The sequence below is a fragment of the Lynx canadensis genome, chromosome B1 (genome assembly GCF_007474595.2).
Source record: "Lynx canadensis isolate LIC74 chromosome B1, mLynCan4.pri.v2, whole genome shotgun sequence".
In the NCBI taxonomy this organism is placed as follows: Eukaryota; Metazoa; Chordata; class Mammalia; order Carnivora; family Felidae; genus Lynx; species Lynx canadensis.
Window position 1 is genome coordinate 2,962,600 of NC_044306.2, and position 13,695 is coordinate 2,976,294.

Genomic DNA, 13,695 nt, shown 5'->3' on the forward strand with positions numbered 1-13,695 from the left:
GTTTTACGTGTTTTGCTCTGATGCAAGCAGAATCAGTGTTTCTAGAAGCTTCTGCATCGAAGGACACCAGACATTATTCTCTAGTCAGTATTTCTGGAGTACCTAGTACGTCCAGGCCACCTTCACCCAAAAGGAAAAAGCACAGAGGGAGATTATTCTGTCCCTGAGTAGTGAGTTATGTGTCTATATGTTTCACCTCACCTATGCTGATCCTGAAGATCAATATGTATTTTCTACGCCTCCAGCATTCTCTTCTGCTTTACAAGAATGAGATCCCCCCAGAAACCCTCCAACAAGATTGCTCTCCTGGCCTGTAGGCAGGTGCTGTGCTGGGTACTTCCATGTTTTCACTTGGCTGGTCCACAGGACGCCCACATATTTGACTGAACATTATTTCTGGGTGTCTGTAAAGGTGTTTCCAGAAAAGATTAGCATTTGAGTCAGTAGACTCCGGAAAGAAAACTGCCTTCCTCAGTGTGGGTGGACATCACCCAATCTGTTGAAGGCTTGAAGAGAACAAAAAGGCAGAGGAAGGGAGAGTTCTCTTTCTCTACTGACCTCTTGAGATGGCATGTTGGTCTCCTGACCTTGGCCTGGTACTTGCACCACTAATGTTCCTGCATCTTCAGTTTGTACAGGACAGATAGTGTGACTTCTCAGCCCCATAATCACATGAGCCGATTCCTCCTAACACACACACACACACACACACACACACACACACACACACACACGAGTGCATGTCAAAACTGGTGAGATCGGTAGATGGTATGATCGACCAGCCTGGTGCTGCTGTCATAGAAAGGGCATGTGACTTGTTATCATTGAGTGATCTGGGTAATGGTTACACAGGATCTTTCTGTACTTTTTTTTTCAACTTCCTGTGGAATTTACAATTGTTTCAGAATAAAAAGGTACACATTGTGCTATCTGATAACACTTGATACGCATACTTGACGGAGGACGGTGCTCCCCGAAGTGAGCACAACTGACATTCGGGGCCATCGTGTGCAGTGCGGCACCTGGCACGTGGCAGCCTGTCTGGCTTTGACCCCCTGGATTCTTGAGCCACTCCTCCCCCAGTCTGTGACAACCCAAACATGTCTCCAGACCTTGTCCTACATGCCCGGGAGGGCAAAACCACCCTTTTTCGGGGACTGCTGATTTTGAGGAAAGTTAAGAATAACGAAAGATGACTCTTCCTTTTACAAAAGATACTGATGTAGAATTCTTTCACATGGTTAAATCCTCCAGGTTAAATCAGAACCTGATTTGTTGCACCAACGTTCAAATGAAGCACTGAATTCTGAACTATCTCTTGTGAGAAGTGATGCAAATGCATTTTCAATCACCTGGGTTATTGAGGTGTTCTGCTAAAGCTGAGTGACAAAAGGCTTCCTCCCCCCGGATTTTCTCAGGATGAAAGGGGAGAATGGCAAGAGACCATAGAAAGTGTCTGAGAGCAGAGGGCGCATGGAGCTTAGGGGACAGACAGGGCTCTGTGCCGTTTCGATGGCACTTTCTCTGGCCTCTGAAGCCTGTTGAACAGGCACTCCCTAAGGCACCTTGTGGGCCTCCCTTCCTTACAACATCAGTTCCATTCCCATAAAACTGATCAGAGCGATGGTTCAGGAAACTGTATAAAACATGCAATTTGCATTTCGAAATACAAATTTGTATCATTTAGTTAAATTTCTTCTAGGTCAAAGTAGCTGTACTTGAGACCAAAAGATCCACGTGGTTTGGAAACTTGAGAGGCTGCAATACTTGATGTAAAATTATTTAGACTATTTCTTCCCCCACAACTGAAAGTTGATAGAAAACTCCTGGATAGAATCATCTCCAGATATAGTCATCTATTTAAATGTAATGATGTACCTAATTAAAATTTTCATACTATGTATGTATTAAAAATGTGCATTTGGTTTGCATTTGTCTATAAAATATGATAAATAATATAAAACTTAGATAATGTTGTGTCAGGGAAAAGTTTGACAATTATGTACAGCCATACTGACATGCATTCACATTCCCCAAACATTATAATTCCCAATAAAACTTTTGAAAAGTGCTCACCTTAATAAAAGCTATAGACATTTCCAATAGAATGCACTGATTTCTTTAAAAAAAAAACTAGTATTATTTCATTGAAACATTAAACAATATAACTGAGGTGATACATATAACGTTGACTCAGATTTTCTCATCTAATTCAAGAGTTGTGTTACTAAATTGCAAAGGGCCACTAACTCCTGTTTCCATGCAGGTTTTTTTTTTTTTTCATAGTTTCCAGCACTAATTAAAAGAATGCAAAATAAGCAGTTTTCATGTTTCATGTGACTTCACTTGGAAGACCATCTAATTGCACCAGATTAATTCAAGAAAGAATAGTTCACTCTTAAAGTGAAACTGTATTTTTATATTGAAGGGGGAGACAACAGTAACTGAAGAACCCGTGAAGGATTCTCCTAAGACACAAACACAGACTTGGGCTGGACGAAGACAAGGGTTAGGTGAGCCAGACAGACTCGCATTCTGTGTATGGGGACTTTTAGGCTCAGATAATTGAATTGTGTTTTCCAAGAACCTCGTGATGTAAGAGCACAACCCAGGCAAGGACAAACATCGCTCTGAATTTTTGTTCATGAGTTGTCAAAAACATAGTGCTTGAGTTGAGGAAAAAAATGACAATTTCTCAGAGTTCACGAACCCATTTGCATTTGTAAATATATCTGGGAGGATACTGTTGAGGCTATCTCATTCACGCAAAAACTGAAATGAACACTGCCCCGTGCATACACATACTTTCTTTACCTTCCAAACAACCCTGTCCTGGAATTTCCTTCTCTGTCATCTGTCGCTGTCTGTTTCCATAGACAGCAAATTGGCCGTAGGATGCGGGGAAGCAGGGCACGCAGCTTGTGAAAAATCCGTGCCTCCCTAGTCAGGGAGATGATGTTTATAAGGATATGCATGATTCATGTGCACACGTAAAAATGAAGTGCCCTACGTCTTTTTTGTTGTTCTATTTTTTAATGTTTATTTATTTTTGAGAGAGAGAGAGACAGAGACAGAGTGAGAGCAGCGGAGGGGCAGAGAGAGGGAGACAGAATCCAAAGCAGGCTCCAGGCTCCGAGCTGTCTGCACAGAGCCCGAGGTGGGGCTCAAACCCACGGACCATGAGATCATGACCTGAGGCCGAGTCAGACACTTAACTGACTGAGCCCCCCAGGAGCCCCCCGCCCCCCACCGTTGTTGTTCTTTTTGTTGGGACATTTTATCAACGGGAATAAGAAGAGTGGAGCACAATCATGCACTTTGATCGTTTCGTTCCAAAACCAGTGATTCTTATATTCCATCTCACCAGACGTCAATTTTGTTGATCTGAGTTTGAAGAATCAACTCTTAATTACATTGATTTGCTCTATTCTTTTCTTGTTTCTCTGCTGTGTGTGTGTGTTGTGCGTACATATACATACATACACTATATACAGTAATTTATTTATTTAAATTCAAGTCAGGTCGCATGCAGTGTAGTCCTGGCTTCAGGAGTAGAACCCAAGTGATTCATCATCACATACAACACCCAGCGCTCGCCCCCAAAAGTGCCCTCCTGATGGCCCGTCATCCATCTGGCCCATCCCCCCAACCACCTCCCCTCCAGCAGCCCTCAGTTTGTTCTCTGGATTTAAGGGTCTCCTATGGTTTGCCTCCCTCTCTGTTTGCATCTAATTTTCCCTTCCCTTCCCATGTTCACCTGTCGTGCTTCTTCAGTTCCACATATGAGTGACATCATAGGATATTTGTCTTTCTGTTCTTGATTTTATTTACCTCTAATCTGTATTTAACCACTTCTTTCTTGCAGCTTTGGATTTAGTTGGTTCTTTTTTTTTATTTCCTTAAGACGTAAAGTCAGGCTGTTGATTCGAACTCTTGTTTGCGGCTGTGAATGTCCCTCTTGGCACCACTTTTGCGGCTCCCCGTAAGCTTTGGTGCGTCATGTTCTCAACGCAATTTTCTCAAGTTATTTTCTCCTTTCCTTTCTGATTTCTTTCGACTCAGCGGTTCTCTGAAGCGTGTTAAATTTCCACGTATTTGTGAAATTTCACGTTTTTATTCTGCTGTCGGTTTCCAGTTTTACTTCATTGTGATTGGAAAAGATCCTTTGAGTGATCTCGGATGTTTAAGATTCATTAAGCATTTTGTCCTGTGGCCCGACGCAGGGTCTGCTCTGGAGCACCTCCCACGTGCACTTCAGAAGACAGGTGTAGTTTGCTGTTGTTGGGAGAAGTGTCAAACAAATATTTTTAAAAGAACTTTTGGAAAGACGGCAGAGCCACAAAGTTGTACTGTGAGGACGAGCGTCCCACAAAGATGGGGCTGCGCAGGGTGGGGAGCAGGGCAGCCAGAATGAGTGAGCCTGGCTTGTCCAAAGGCATACCTACATAATTAAATATTCCGGGGGGGGGGGAGTCTATTTTTTGGGGGGATTTGGTATTCGCCAAATGTCAGCAATATAGGAGGATGATAGATAAATGATAGATGATGCATACATAGATGATAGACTGATAATGGACAGATAGATAATAGATACACAGATGGAGACAGACAGAGATATTTATAAATCTCATTTAACCAGCCCTGGAAGGAAGGATTTTACAGATGATAAAATAGGCTCGTGAAGCCACTCCCTTCTCCCTTAACTACATGGCTGATAAAAGACCGATTTCATAGTGGATCTTAACCCCTTTCCATGGCACGGACTTTGCTTTCTTTTCTTTCTTTCTTTTTTTTACTTGTGATTTCTTGCAATTCACCTAACTTGAAGGAATGCCAAATAACTTCTCGGGTTCTTCTCATCTCAAATAGCCTGTATTTATCACGAATACTATTTCGCTGTTCATTGTATCCAGGCCTTAGCAGAGACACAGCACCACCAGTAGAGAACTCTCGCTCAGTGCTTCTCCCAAGTTCGGGTTTGAGTTCTCTGCAAATGTTTTTTTCTCTGTAGTTGTGGTCTTTGGTCAAGTTGTAGGCAGAATCCCATGATGGCCTCTAGGATGCAAGCTCCCTGTGACACCCCGTGTCCTCTCCTCTTCTGAGTGTGGCGAGGGTCTGTGCGTGGGGGCAATCTCTCACTCGATCAGGTTCCTTCGTAGGGGCTGGTGGCTCCCATGATTACCCTACGATAGATATATATGCCTTCACTTTAGCTGTCTGGAGAAGCATTCTCCCGCTGGTCTTGAAGAACTTGCTGCCATAGTATGAGGTAGCCACCTGGCTTGGCCTGAAGGTGTCCCCATACAGCTCAGAGTGACCTCCAGCCACAGCCAACAAGAAAATGACTGAGGATTTTAGTCCCACAGCTGCAAAGGGCTGAATTTTGCAAACAGCCAGAATGAGTCCCCAAGAGGCCACCCAGATCCAGATGAGAAATCAAGGCCAACACCTTCCTTTTAGACGTACAAGAACCTGAGCAGAGGACCCAGCCTCGCCATGCCAGACTTCTACACTTCGACCGGCACAGAGTGTGAGATGGTGAGGGTGGTGTTTTAAGCTGCCAGGTGTGTGGTCATTTGTTACACAGCAGACAATGGACACTGGTCCATGTCAATCGGGACCTCTCCTCACCGTCCCTCTCCTCACGGTCCCTCTCCTCACAGTGTTTTATAAAGTGAATCCTTCAACAAGCACAGTCTAACTTCCCTGAAGATTTTAAGGACATTCGGGAAGACACCTGTACCCTTCCCACCATCTCCCCACCTGTCTATCTACAGGGCCAACCAAATCTTTATTCCTTGAGGGCAGACCGGTTTCTCTCCCTATGCTGAAATTTTGCTCACACTCTGCAAACAAGAGTTTCGGTGTCTAACACAAAGGGCTTGAAGAAGTATTATTGCAAACAAATACAGCGCTCATTCCAAGAAATATTCTACAAGATTGATTTTTCCAAGGTAAAATTCATAAAAATAACAGTGATAAACATACCAATGTGAGCACCTCGTAGGTACCGTATGCTGTGCCAGGTGATTTACGTGCTATTTGCAACTGTTACAACGGCACCTCAAGGTGGACTCACTATTGACATCCTTCTTGGAACTAAAGAGAGGTGGGGGGACCCTGATCAGAAGCAGAAAGTAGTTGCTGCTGGGACTGGAACCCAGACTCCCCTGGCTGTGAAGCCCAAGACAGTAATTATTCTGCACGTCCCCTCGTGAGAACAATCGTGCAGGTTTTGCTCCAAGTCTAATATCCTTGGGGAGAAGGGAAGTTTGGTTTTGGCACTCCGTCTCTGCGACCAGTAACGACCCTGATCCCGCCAACAAGCATGAGAATTCGTGGCGGTCTGCTGTGTGCAACAGCCAGGGTGCCAAGTGCAGGGGCTTTAGATACGCCAGCACAGATCTGGGTCCCAACCGCTTCCTTACGGTATGTTTGAGATCCTGACAGAGTCACCGAGTCTCTCTACATCCCACTTCTGCTCTGTGTAAAAGGGTACTGCTGGGGCTCATACCTGTTAGGGCTCGCGCGAGGACTCACAGAGGTTACACACATCCACACGGGACGTCCAGCACGTGGGAAGCCTTCGGTGGATGTCCCATACGACTGTGGCCGCTACTGCTGCGCCCAGCTCTGGCCTGGAGGGCCCGAGACCCCCAGCAGACGCACAGAGAGGATGGCAGCGTGTTTCCCACGTGGGGAAGCAGCACTACGAACTCCAAGCGAGGTGAGTTCATCAGCTTGTGCACTGATTTTATTCTTTACATTATATTTGTAAATCGAGTAAGGCACGGCTTCCGGCCTTACTCCGTGTAAACACGTCAGGGGGTTTGGGATCCCATCACTCAGGAGTCTGCGAAGTGGGACCGAAAGGCTGGGCACGGGGACAGAACACAAGGCCACCTGTGTGCTGTGGGACACTGAGCAGAAGTCTCCGTTTTGATGGACTGGGGCTATGTTACTTCCTCTACGGGAGAGGTATCCACATGAGGGATGGGTTTGGCTCATAGTAGAGACTCAATAAATGGTGGTTATGATCTTCATGCGCCTAGTACGGATGAGAGCTGCAACGTGGAAGTGTGAACTGTCACTACCATCTAGTGGCAGTGGTCAGAAATGTAGTCACTGAGGAACGTGAGGAAAAAAAAAAAGTTCACCCTCAGAGCGTGTTCTCTTCCAGACCCTCCTGCGAGACCAGCCCTGACGCCCCAAGGTGCCCGGTACCTCACAGATGAGCTGCCCTCTTCAGCAGCTGCTTCTAGCTAAGTGCCATCCACGGGGGAGCTGGGAACAGGCATCCAAACACTGTCTCCTGTAGTTCGGATGAGAAATCCGAGAAAATGAAATCTGACCTGGCAGGAGTCCGGATTTACTGAGAGCCCTCACCCGCAGCACTGTGGAACAGCGAATTGAATCCTTTCTTTCTTATACGGCTTATATCCCTGTGACGCCCCTGTGATATGTTATTGTTCAGGGTGCTTGTTTTAAACAAGCTAAGGTATCAGGCAACGAGACCACATACTACACCCGCTGCATTCCAGAAACTGGCCAGGCACAGGACGTCAGCTCACTGCAAGGTGGCAAAAGATATTTAAAATGAGTCCCTCAGGAATTTAAGACAACGGTTCATAAACGTGTGCACAAACTCCTATATCAATCTTTTTTTTTTTTTCAAAGCACTAATATTTACGGGTCGATTTGGATGGCTGCGCTCTTACGATGAAATCACGGGCGCTGCATTTCCTTTCGTGACATTTTCGGAGCATCTTTTATTTCACGCAGATTCCAGGCTGATTTACAACACGCTACGTGTGCCCGAAGCAGGTATCACCTCACACATTATCAAGAATCAAAACACTTTTAACTACTCGGTGGGAGCTGGAAATTCTAGGGCAAGAAATCAGGAACACTTAAACAACCAAAGACATCCTGTCCATTAGCACTTGGCACACACTCGGTTAGATATTATAGATTCAATAAACACTTTTTAATTAATTCAACATCCCTGTCTCCCATATTTCAACAGCAATGTTCCTTTTATTTTTCTTGAATATAGAATAATGAGCATTTCTTCCATTAAAGCTGTTTATTTAGGAAGGGTAATGATGTAGTCTGGCATTTATCATATTCTCGTTACAGAAAAGTTCATGAGACTCTGTGATAAGCGATTTTTATGCTTAGGATGCAAAACCGGTGGCCATATGACTCAGTGTTACCTGCGTGGTTAAAAGAGCAGAATGTTTCGGTTTCTAGAACAAGACTTGAAAATGAGGATTGCATGTGAAAGTCCAGATTTACAACTGCCCTTGGAAAATCAGGAGATGGGCTGGGCAGAGCCAATGCACCATTCGCACATGGCAACCGCCAACCGGAACCGAACGTGACAGCTCAGCTGGGGGGCACAGGCACTCACTCTGCCTCTGTCTCCATCACCCAGCAAAGGGACCCAGCTCCACTAGTGTGGTCAGCCCAGCCTCATCCCCTCTAGCTACCCATCAAAGCCTGCAGTCCTGTACTGCTCTCCCATCACACTAGCCACTTCCTCAACGGCCCTGCAAGCCCTCCGTCCACGCCGTCCACGGAGCCACCACGCCACCCCACCTGCACGGGGACCCGCTTGTTGCCCCCGGAATGCCATGATGGCTTCCACTCCTGCCTCGCCCACAAATGGTTCTGCACACAGCAGTCACAGAAACCTTCTTCAGCTTCCAAACCAATCAAAGTACACACCTTCCAGAAGCTTCTCTCCTTGCAATGAGGGTGAAGTCCAAACACATTCACAGAGCCTGAGAGGCAGTTATCCCTTCCGCCCTCAGTGAGCGGCTTCTCAGACAAATCCTACCCCCACCAGTCACCCCAAACCCATAGATGACCATGTTTCTCTCCCCACAATGTGCCCACCTCCTCAGGTTCAGGGCTTTGGCACTTACTGAGGGCTCCGCCTGCAGGGATCCCCCCCAGGCCACCTCTGGTCCATCACTAGTCCCTCCTCCCCCCAGGCCACCTCTGGTCCATCACTAGTCCTTCCTCCCTCTCCCAGAAGACCACCAGGGCTACCACGGATGAAAGGGCACGGCTTCTTCCCTGCAGGCCTCGCTCCACCCGTCCCGGGTTTCATCATATGTTATTTGTGTTCAGGCTTATGTCTTCATCCACTGGATTAGAAGCTTTGGTGACAGCGGCTCTTTGTGTGTGTGTGCAGATCTCTATTTCCAGGGCCTGAATTGGTGCAGAGCAGAGAGGAAGGTGACGCACGGACACCTGCAGAGACGCTCGCTTTGTGCCTGGCAGTGAAAGTGAGGCTCTCGGGTTATGCAACGGGCCCAAGCAGTTTGGGGCCTCGCCTTCGCCCCAAACCTTCAAAACTGCTCCCGTCACTACCTCACTGTCGGGCGGTCCCGTCACACACCTGTGGAACCAAGTGTGGGGCTGTGACATAAAATTAAAGATACAGAACACCCAAAGCTAAGAGTCTCTGGCCGCCTCTTTATTACAAAGGGAAAAGGAGAAAACACCGGTGGAAAACGACGGAAAACTCAAGTGTGCCGAGCCACCTTGAGATTCCGGTGGATAATGTTCCCGAACCAGACAGAGTTAGAAAACGATCTCCTTTAAATCAGCCGCAATCACATCAGGCACAGATGGGAAGTCTTCTGTTCCACGTACCTCGTTTCCAGACTGAGAAACAATCTTTTAAATCCTTCTTACGTACGCATCTGAAACAAACCACGCAGGGCCGCGCTGCGGTGAGCACGGTGTGCTCTTCGAAGTGGACGTTTCTCTGGTGTGAGTTGTTCGTAAGCTTGTCTGCCACAGAGTTTTCACGCATGGAAATTAAGCGGGTGGTGTTACACACAATGACAGCTTAGTCTCGGATAAAAACGCCTTCCCCCCATGCCTCCGGCTTATTAAACTCTGAATTTTAACCAACGCCTCCTGATTTACCTTACGCACAAAGCAAACTTCTCATCTGGCAACACAGCAGAGGGAGTTAATTAAATTCAGTGCTAACAGCTTCTGTTACAAATACCCAGAGCTTTTGCACCACATCTGTGCGTCCACTGAATGTCCTTAAAAACAAAAGGCTTTATTTTTAGATACAGCTTAACACCATTTTTAAAGTTGAAATTTCTTCCTAATCGTCTACTTTGGCATTTGTGAACACATTATATTTATCTTATTTTGCCCCACATCCTTTTAAGAAAATTAACCAGAGGGGCGCCTGCGGGGGTCAGTTAGCTTAAGCATCTGATTCTCTGATTTCGGCTCAGGTCACGATCTCATGGTTCATGGGTTCAAGGCCCACAGTGGGCTCCTCGCTGACAGCACGGAGCTTGCATGGGATTCTCTGGCTCCTCCCTCTGTGCCCCTCCCCCTGCTCATACTCTTGTGCTCTCTCTCTCTCTCAAAATAAATAAGTATTTTTAAAAATACAAAGAAAATCAACCAGACTCTTTTGTTTCCTATGGAAATTCCTTTCGAGTTATGTTATGATGAAACACTTGAACCCTAAGGGTTCTGACCTTAACATCCATACTTAGCATCTATTAATCAACTAATATTTGTCAGGTACTGTCCTAAGTTCTTCAGCATTATGTTTTCTTCTTTCTTCAGCTTTATTGAGATATAACTGGCGCACAAAACCCACACGTAATTAATGCATGCAATTTAATGAGCTTAGTCACATGCATACACTCATGCCACCATCACTACAAGGAAGGTAGTAAACATTTTCTTCACCTCCAAAAGGATCCTTGTGCCCCTTCTTTTTTGTAGGAAAAACAGTTAACATGAGATCTATCCTCTCAATAAATTTTTAATTGCCCAACATCTTATTGTTAACTCTAGGAAGGATGTTGTACAGCAGATCTCTGAAACACACTCGTCTTGGAGAGCTGTGATTTTACACCCACTAAAGAAGAACCGTCCACGTGGTCCCCCCCAGCCCGTGATAATCACCACCCTAATGTCTACTTCTAAACCTTCAGCTATTTTAGATGCCTCATGGAAGCAGGGCCGTGCATTATTCACAGCAGCCAAGATATGGAAGCAACCCGAAGGTACACGGACAGATGAATGAGAAAAGAAAAGAGTCTATCCATGCAATGAAACATTATTCAGCCTTAACACAGAAGCAAATCCTGCCATTGGCGACAGCATGGATGGGCCTGGAAGACATTGTGTAAAATACATCATTCGCTCCAGCCTCTCGGCATTATTTTCCCCCCACAGCTCTGAAGGTAAGAATTCCATTATGTCGTCATTCCACAATACTTTTGATCATTTGCCATTTTCCAAGTAAAGTTCTAGGATTGCCTATACAGTGGTGAGTGGAACAGATGTGGCCTCTGCCCTTACTTGCCCTCTAGGGCGGTGTCAGAGGCAACAGACGCATCATTGGCTATTTGCGTGTCCCATGGTGGCAGTACCAGGGAGAAGCAGCGAGCAGGGAGACGGATGTGGAAGGCAGGGAGGGGTTTGCTCCCAGGCCGCAGAGATCTATAGCACGTGGCAGATCAGTCTGCACATATCCGAGAGGAGATCGTGTCGGACAGAGAAGACGGAAGCCCTGAGACACAGAGTGCTCGATGTGTTTGAGAAACCACGAGGACGATGATGAGCCGGGGCAGTGTGGGGCTGGAGCAGGACACGGGACCGAGGGGCCATGGGGGGAGGCTTATGGGGAGCCTTGAAGAACATCATTAGGACTTCTGATTTTCTACGGAGACAGGCGACAGGTCGCCAGAGAGTTTTGAGCGTAGGAGTGATATACAGCAACTTTTAAAAGAATCACTTTGGTTACTGTGTTGAGGGGCAAAAGCAGAAATAAGGGGATCAGTCAGGAGAGAGTTGCGAAAATCTAGGTGAGACGCGATGGCTGCCGAGACCTCTGTGTGATTAACGGAAGTGGGGGAGGGCTGGATACCGGCTCTGGAGCGTAGAGTATTTGTAGGTGTTTGCGGAGAGAGGCGGGGTATGAGAGATGGAATTGGAAATCACTATGGAGTTTATTTTGTAACCTACGTAACTGACAGAGAGAAACGGACATTGTCCGAGAAGAGGATGGTAGGAACAGGTTTTGGAGAGAAAATCTAGGTCTGTTCTGGACGAGCTATGTTTGAAATGCCTATTGGACATGTAAATGCAGAAGCTGAGTAGACAACCGGATGCATGTAGAGTTCAGAGTAGGGAATCTGTCTAGAGAAATATTTGGAAGAGGGCAACCTATAGACTACAGTATTTCAAGCTACAGGATGGAGCGAGTGTCAACAGGAAAAAGAGCCGAGCCCGCGATGTGCCATATTCAAGGGGGAGGGGCACTGAGTGGCATCAGCAAAGGCACTGAGGGGGCACATACAGTTTCACATCAAGCTTTGTGTTTGGCTAGCAGCACACATACTAAAACTGGAACAATAAAGACAAGACTAGCATGGCTTTTGAGCAAGGATGACACACACATTGATGAAATGTTCCATATTTTCTGCATGAACAAAACAAGAAGCTTGATGAGAAACCAGAAGAAAGTAGCAATCATCAAAACAAAACAAAACAAAACAAAACAGGGTCTCCTGGGTGGCTCCGTCAGTTAAGCGCCTCACTTCAGCTCGGATCATGATCTCAATGTTCTTGGATTCAAGCCCCGCATCGGGCTCTGTGCTGACAGCTCAGAGCCTGGAGCCTGCTTCGGATTCTGTCTCCCTCTCTCTCTGCCCCTCCTCTGCTCACACCCTGTCTCTCTCTCCAAAGTAAATAAACATAAAAAAAAATTTTTAAAAACACACAAAAACTAGAGTTGAAATGAACAGTAATTGAACTAAAGAATTCAAAAGTTTCAGAAGTAGAGTTGACAACATATGGAAGAAACTACTGGCAATTTGGAGGATACTACATTGGAAATTACCCAATCAGAGGGAGAAAAGATGGCACCTGAGTGGCTCAGCTGGTTAGCATCTGACTCTTAATTACAGCTCAGGTCATGATCTCATGGTTTGTAAGTGCTAGCCCTGCGTCAGGCTCTGTGCTGACTGCACGGACCTGCTTGGGATTCTCTAGCTGTCCCTCCCCTGCTCTCTCTCTCTCAAAATAAATCAATTAACATTAAAAAAAAAAAGAGGACACAAAAATTTAAAAAGAATGAGAAAGAGCGAGGAATGCCTACGGGAATTATGGGACACAGTAAAAAGGAAGAATATTCACATGGAAATTCCAGGAGAAAAGAAAGAGAATGAGCCACCAAGTATATTTAGAACAATAATGGCCCAAAGCTTCCTGAACCAGAGGAGACAAATGAACATCCAGATCCCCTAGACTCAAAGGACCCCAAAGAGGTTGATCCTGCGTTGGGCTGCCCTGAGACACATTTTGATTACATTGTCAAAAGTCAGCAAGAGAAAGGAGGGGAGTTACGTACAAGGAAACCCCCATGAGAACAAACTCAGCCCAAATCAACACAGAAAGGAAATGATAAAGATTAGCACAGAAATAAATGAAATAGAGAACAGGAAAAGAGTAGAAAAGACTAACCAAACTAAGAGTTGGTTCTTTGAAGAGATAAACTAAATTGACAAACCCTTAGCTAGACTGACCAAGGGAAAAAAAGGAAAAGAACTGAAATGAAAAAAATTATAAATAATAGAGGAGAAATTACACCTGATACCACAATAGATACAAAGGATCATAAAAGTCTACTATGGA

At 45.7% G+C, this 13,695-nt stretch overlaps 1 non-coding gene across 1 annotated transcript; it reads left to right on the top strand.

Moving 5' to 3' along the window:
• Positions 1-12,376: 12,376 nt before the first annotated feature.
• Positions 12,377-12,482, top strand: LOC115513157. The gene has a single exon (XR_003968580.1). It is a non-coding gene; the product is annotated as a U6 spliceosomal RNA (small nuclear RNA).
• The last annotated feature ends 1,213 nt before the right edge of the window (positions 12,483-13,695 follow it).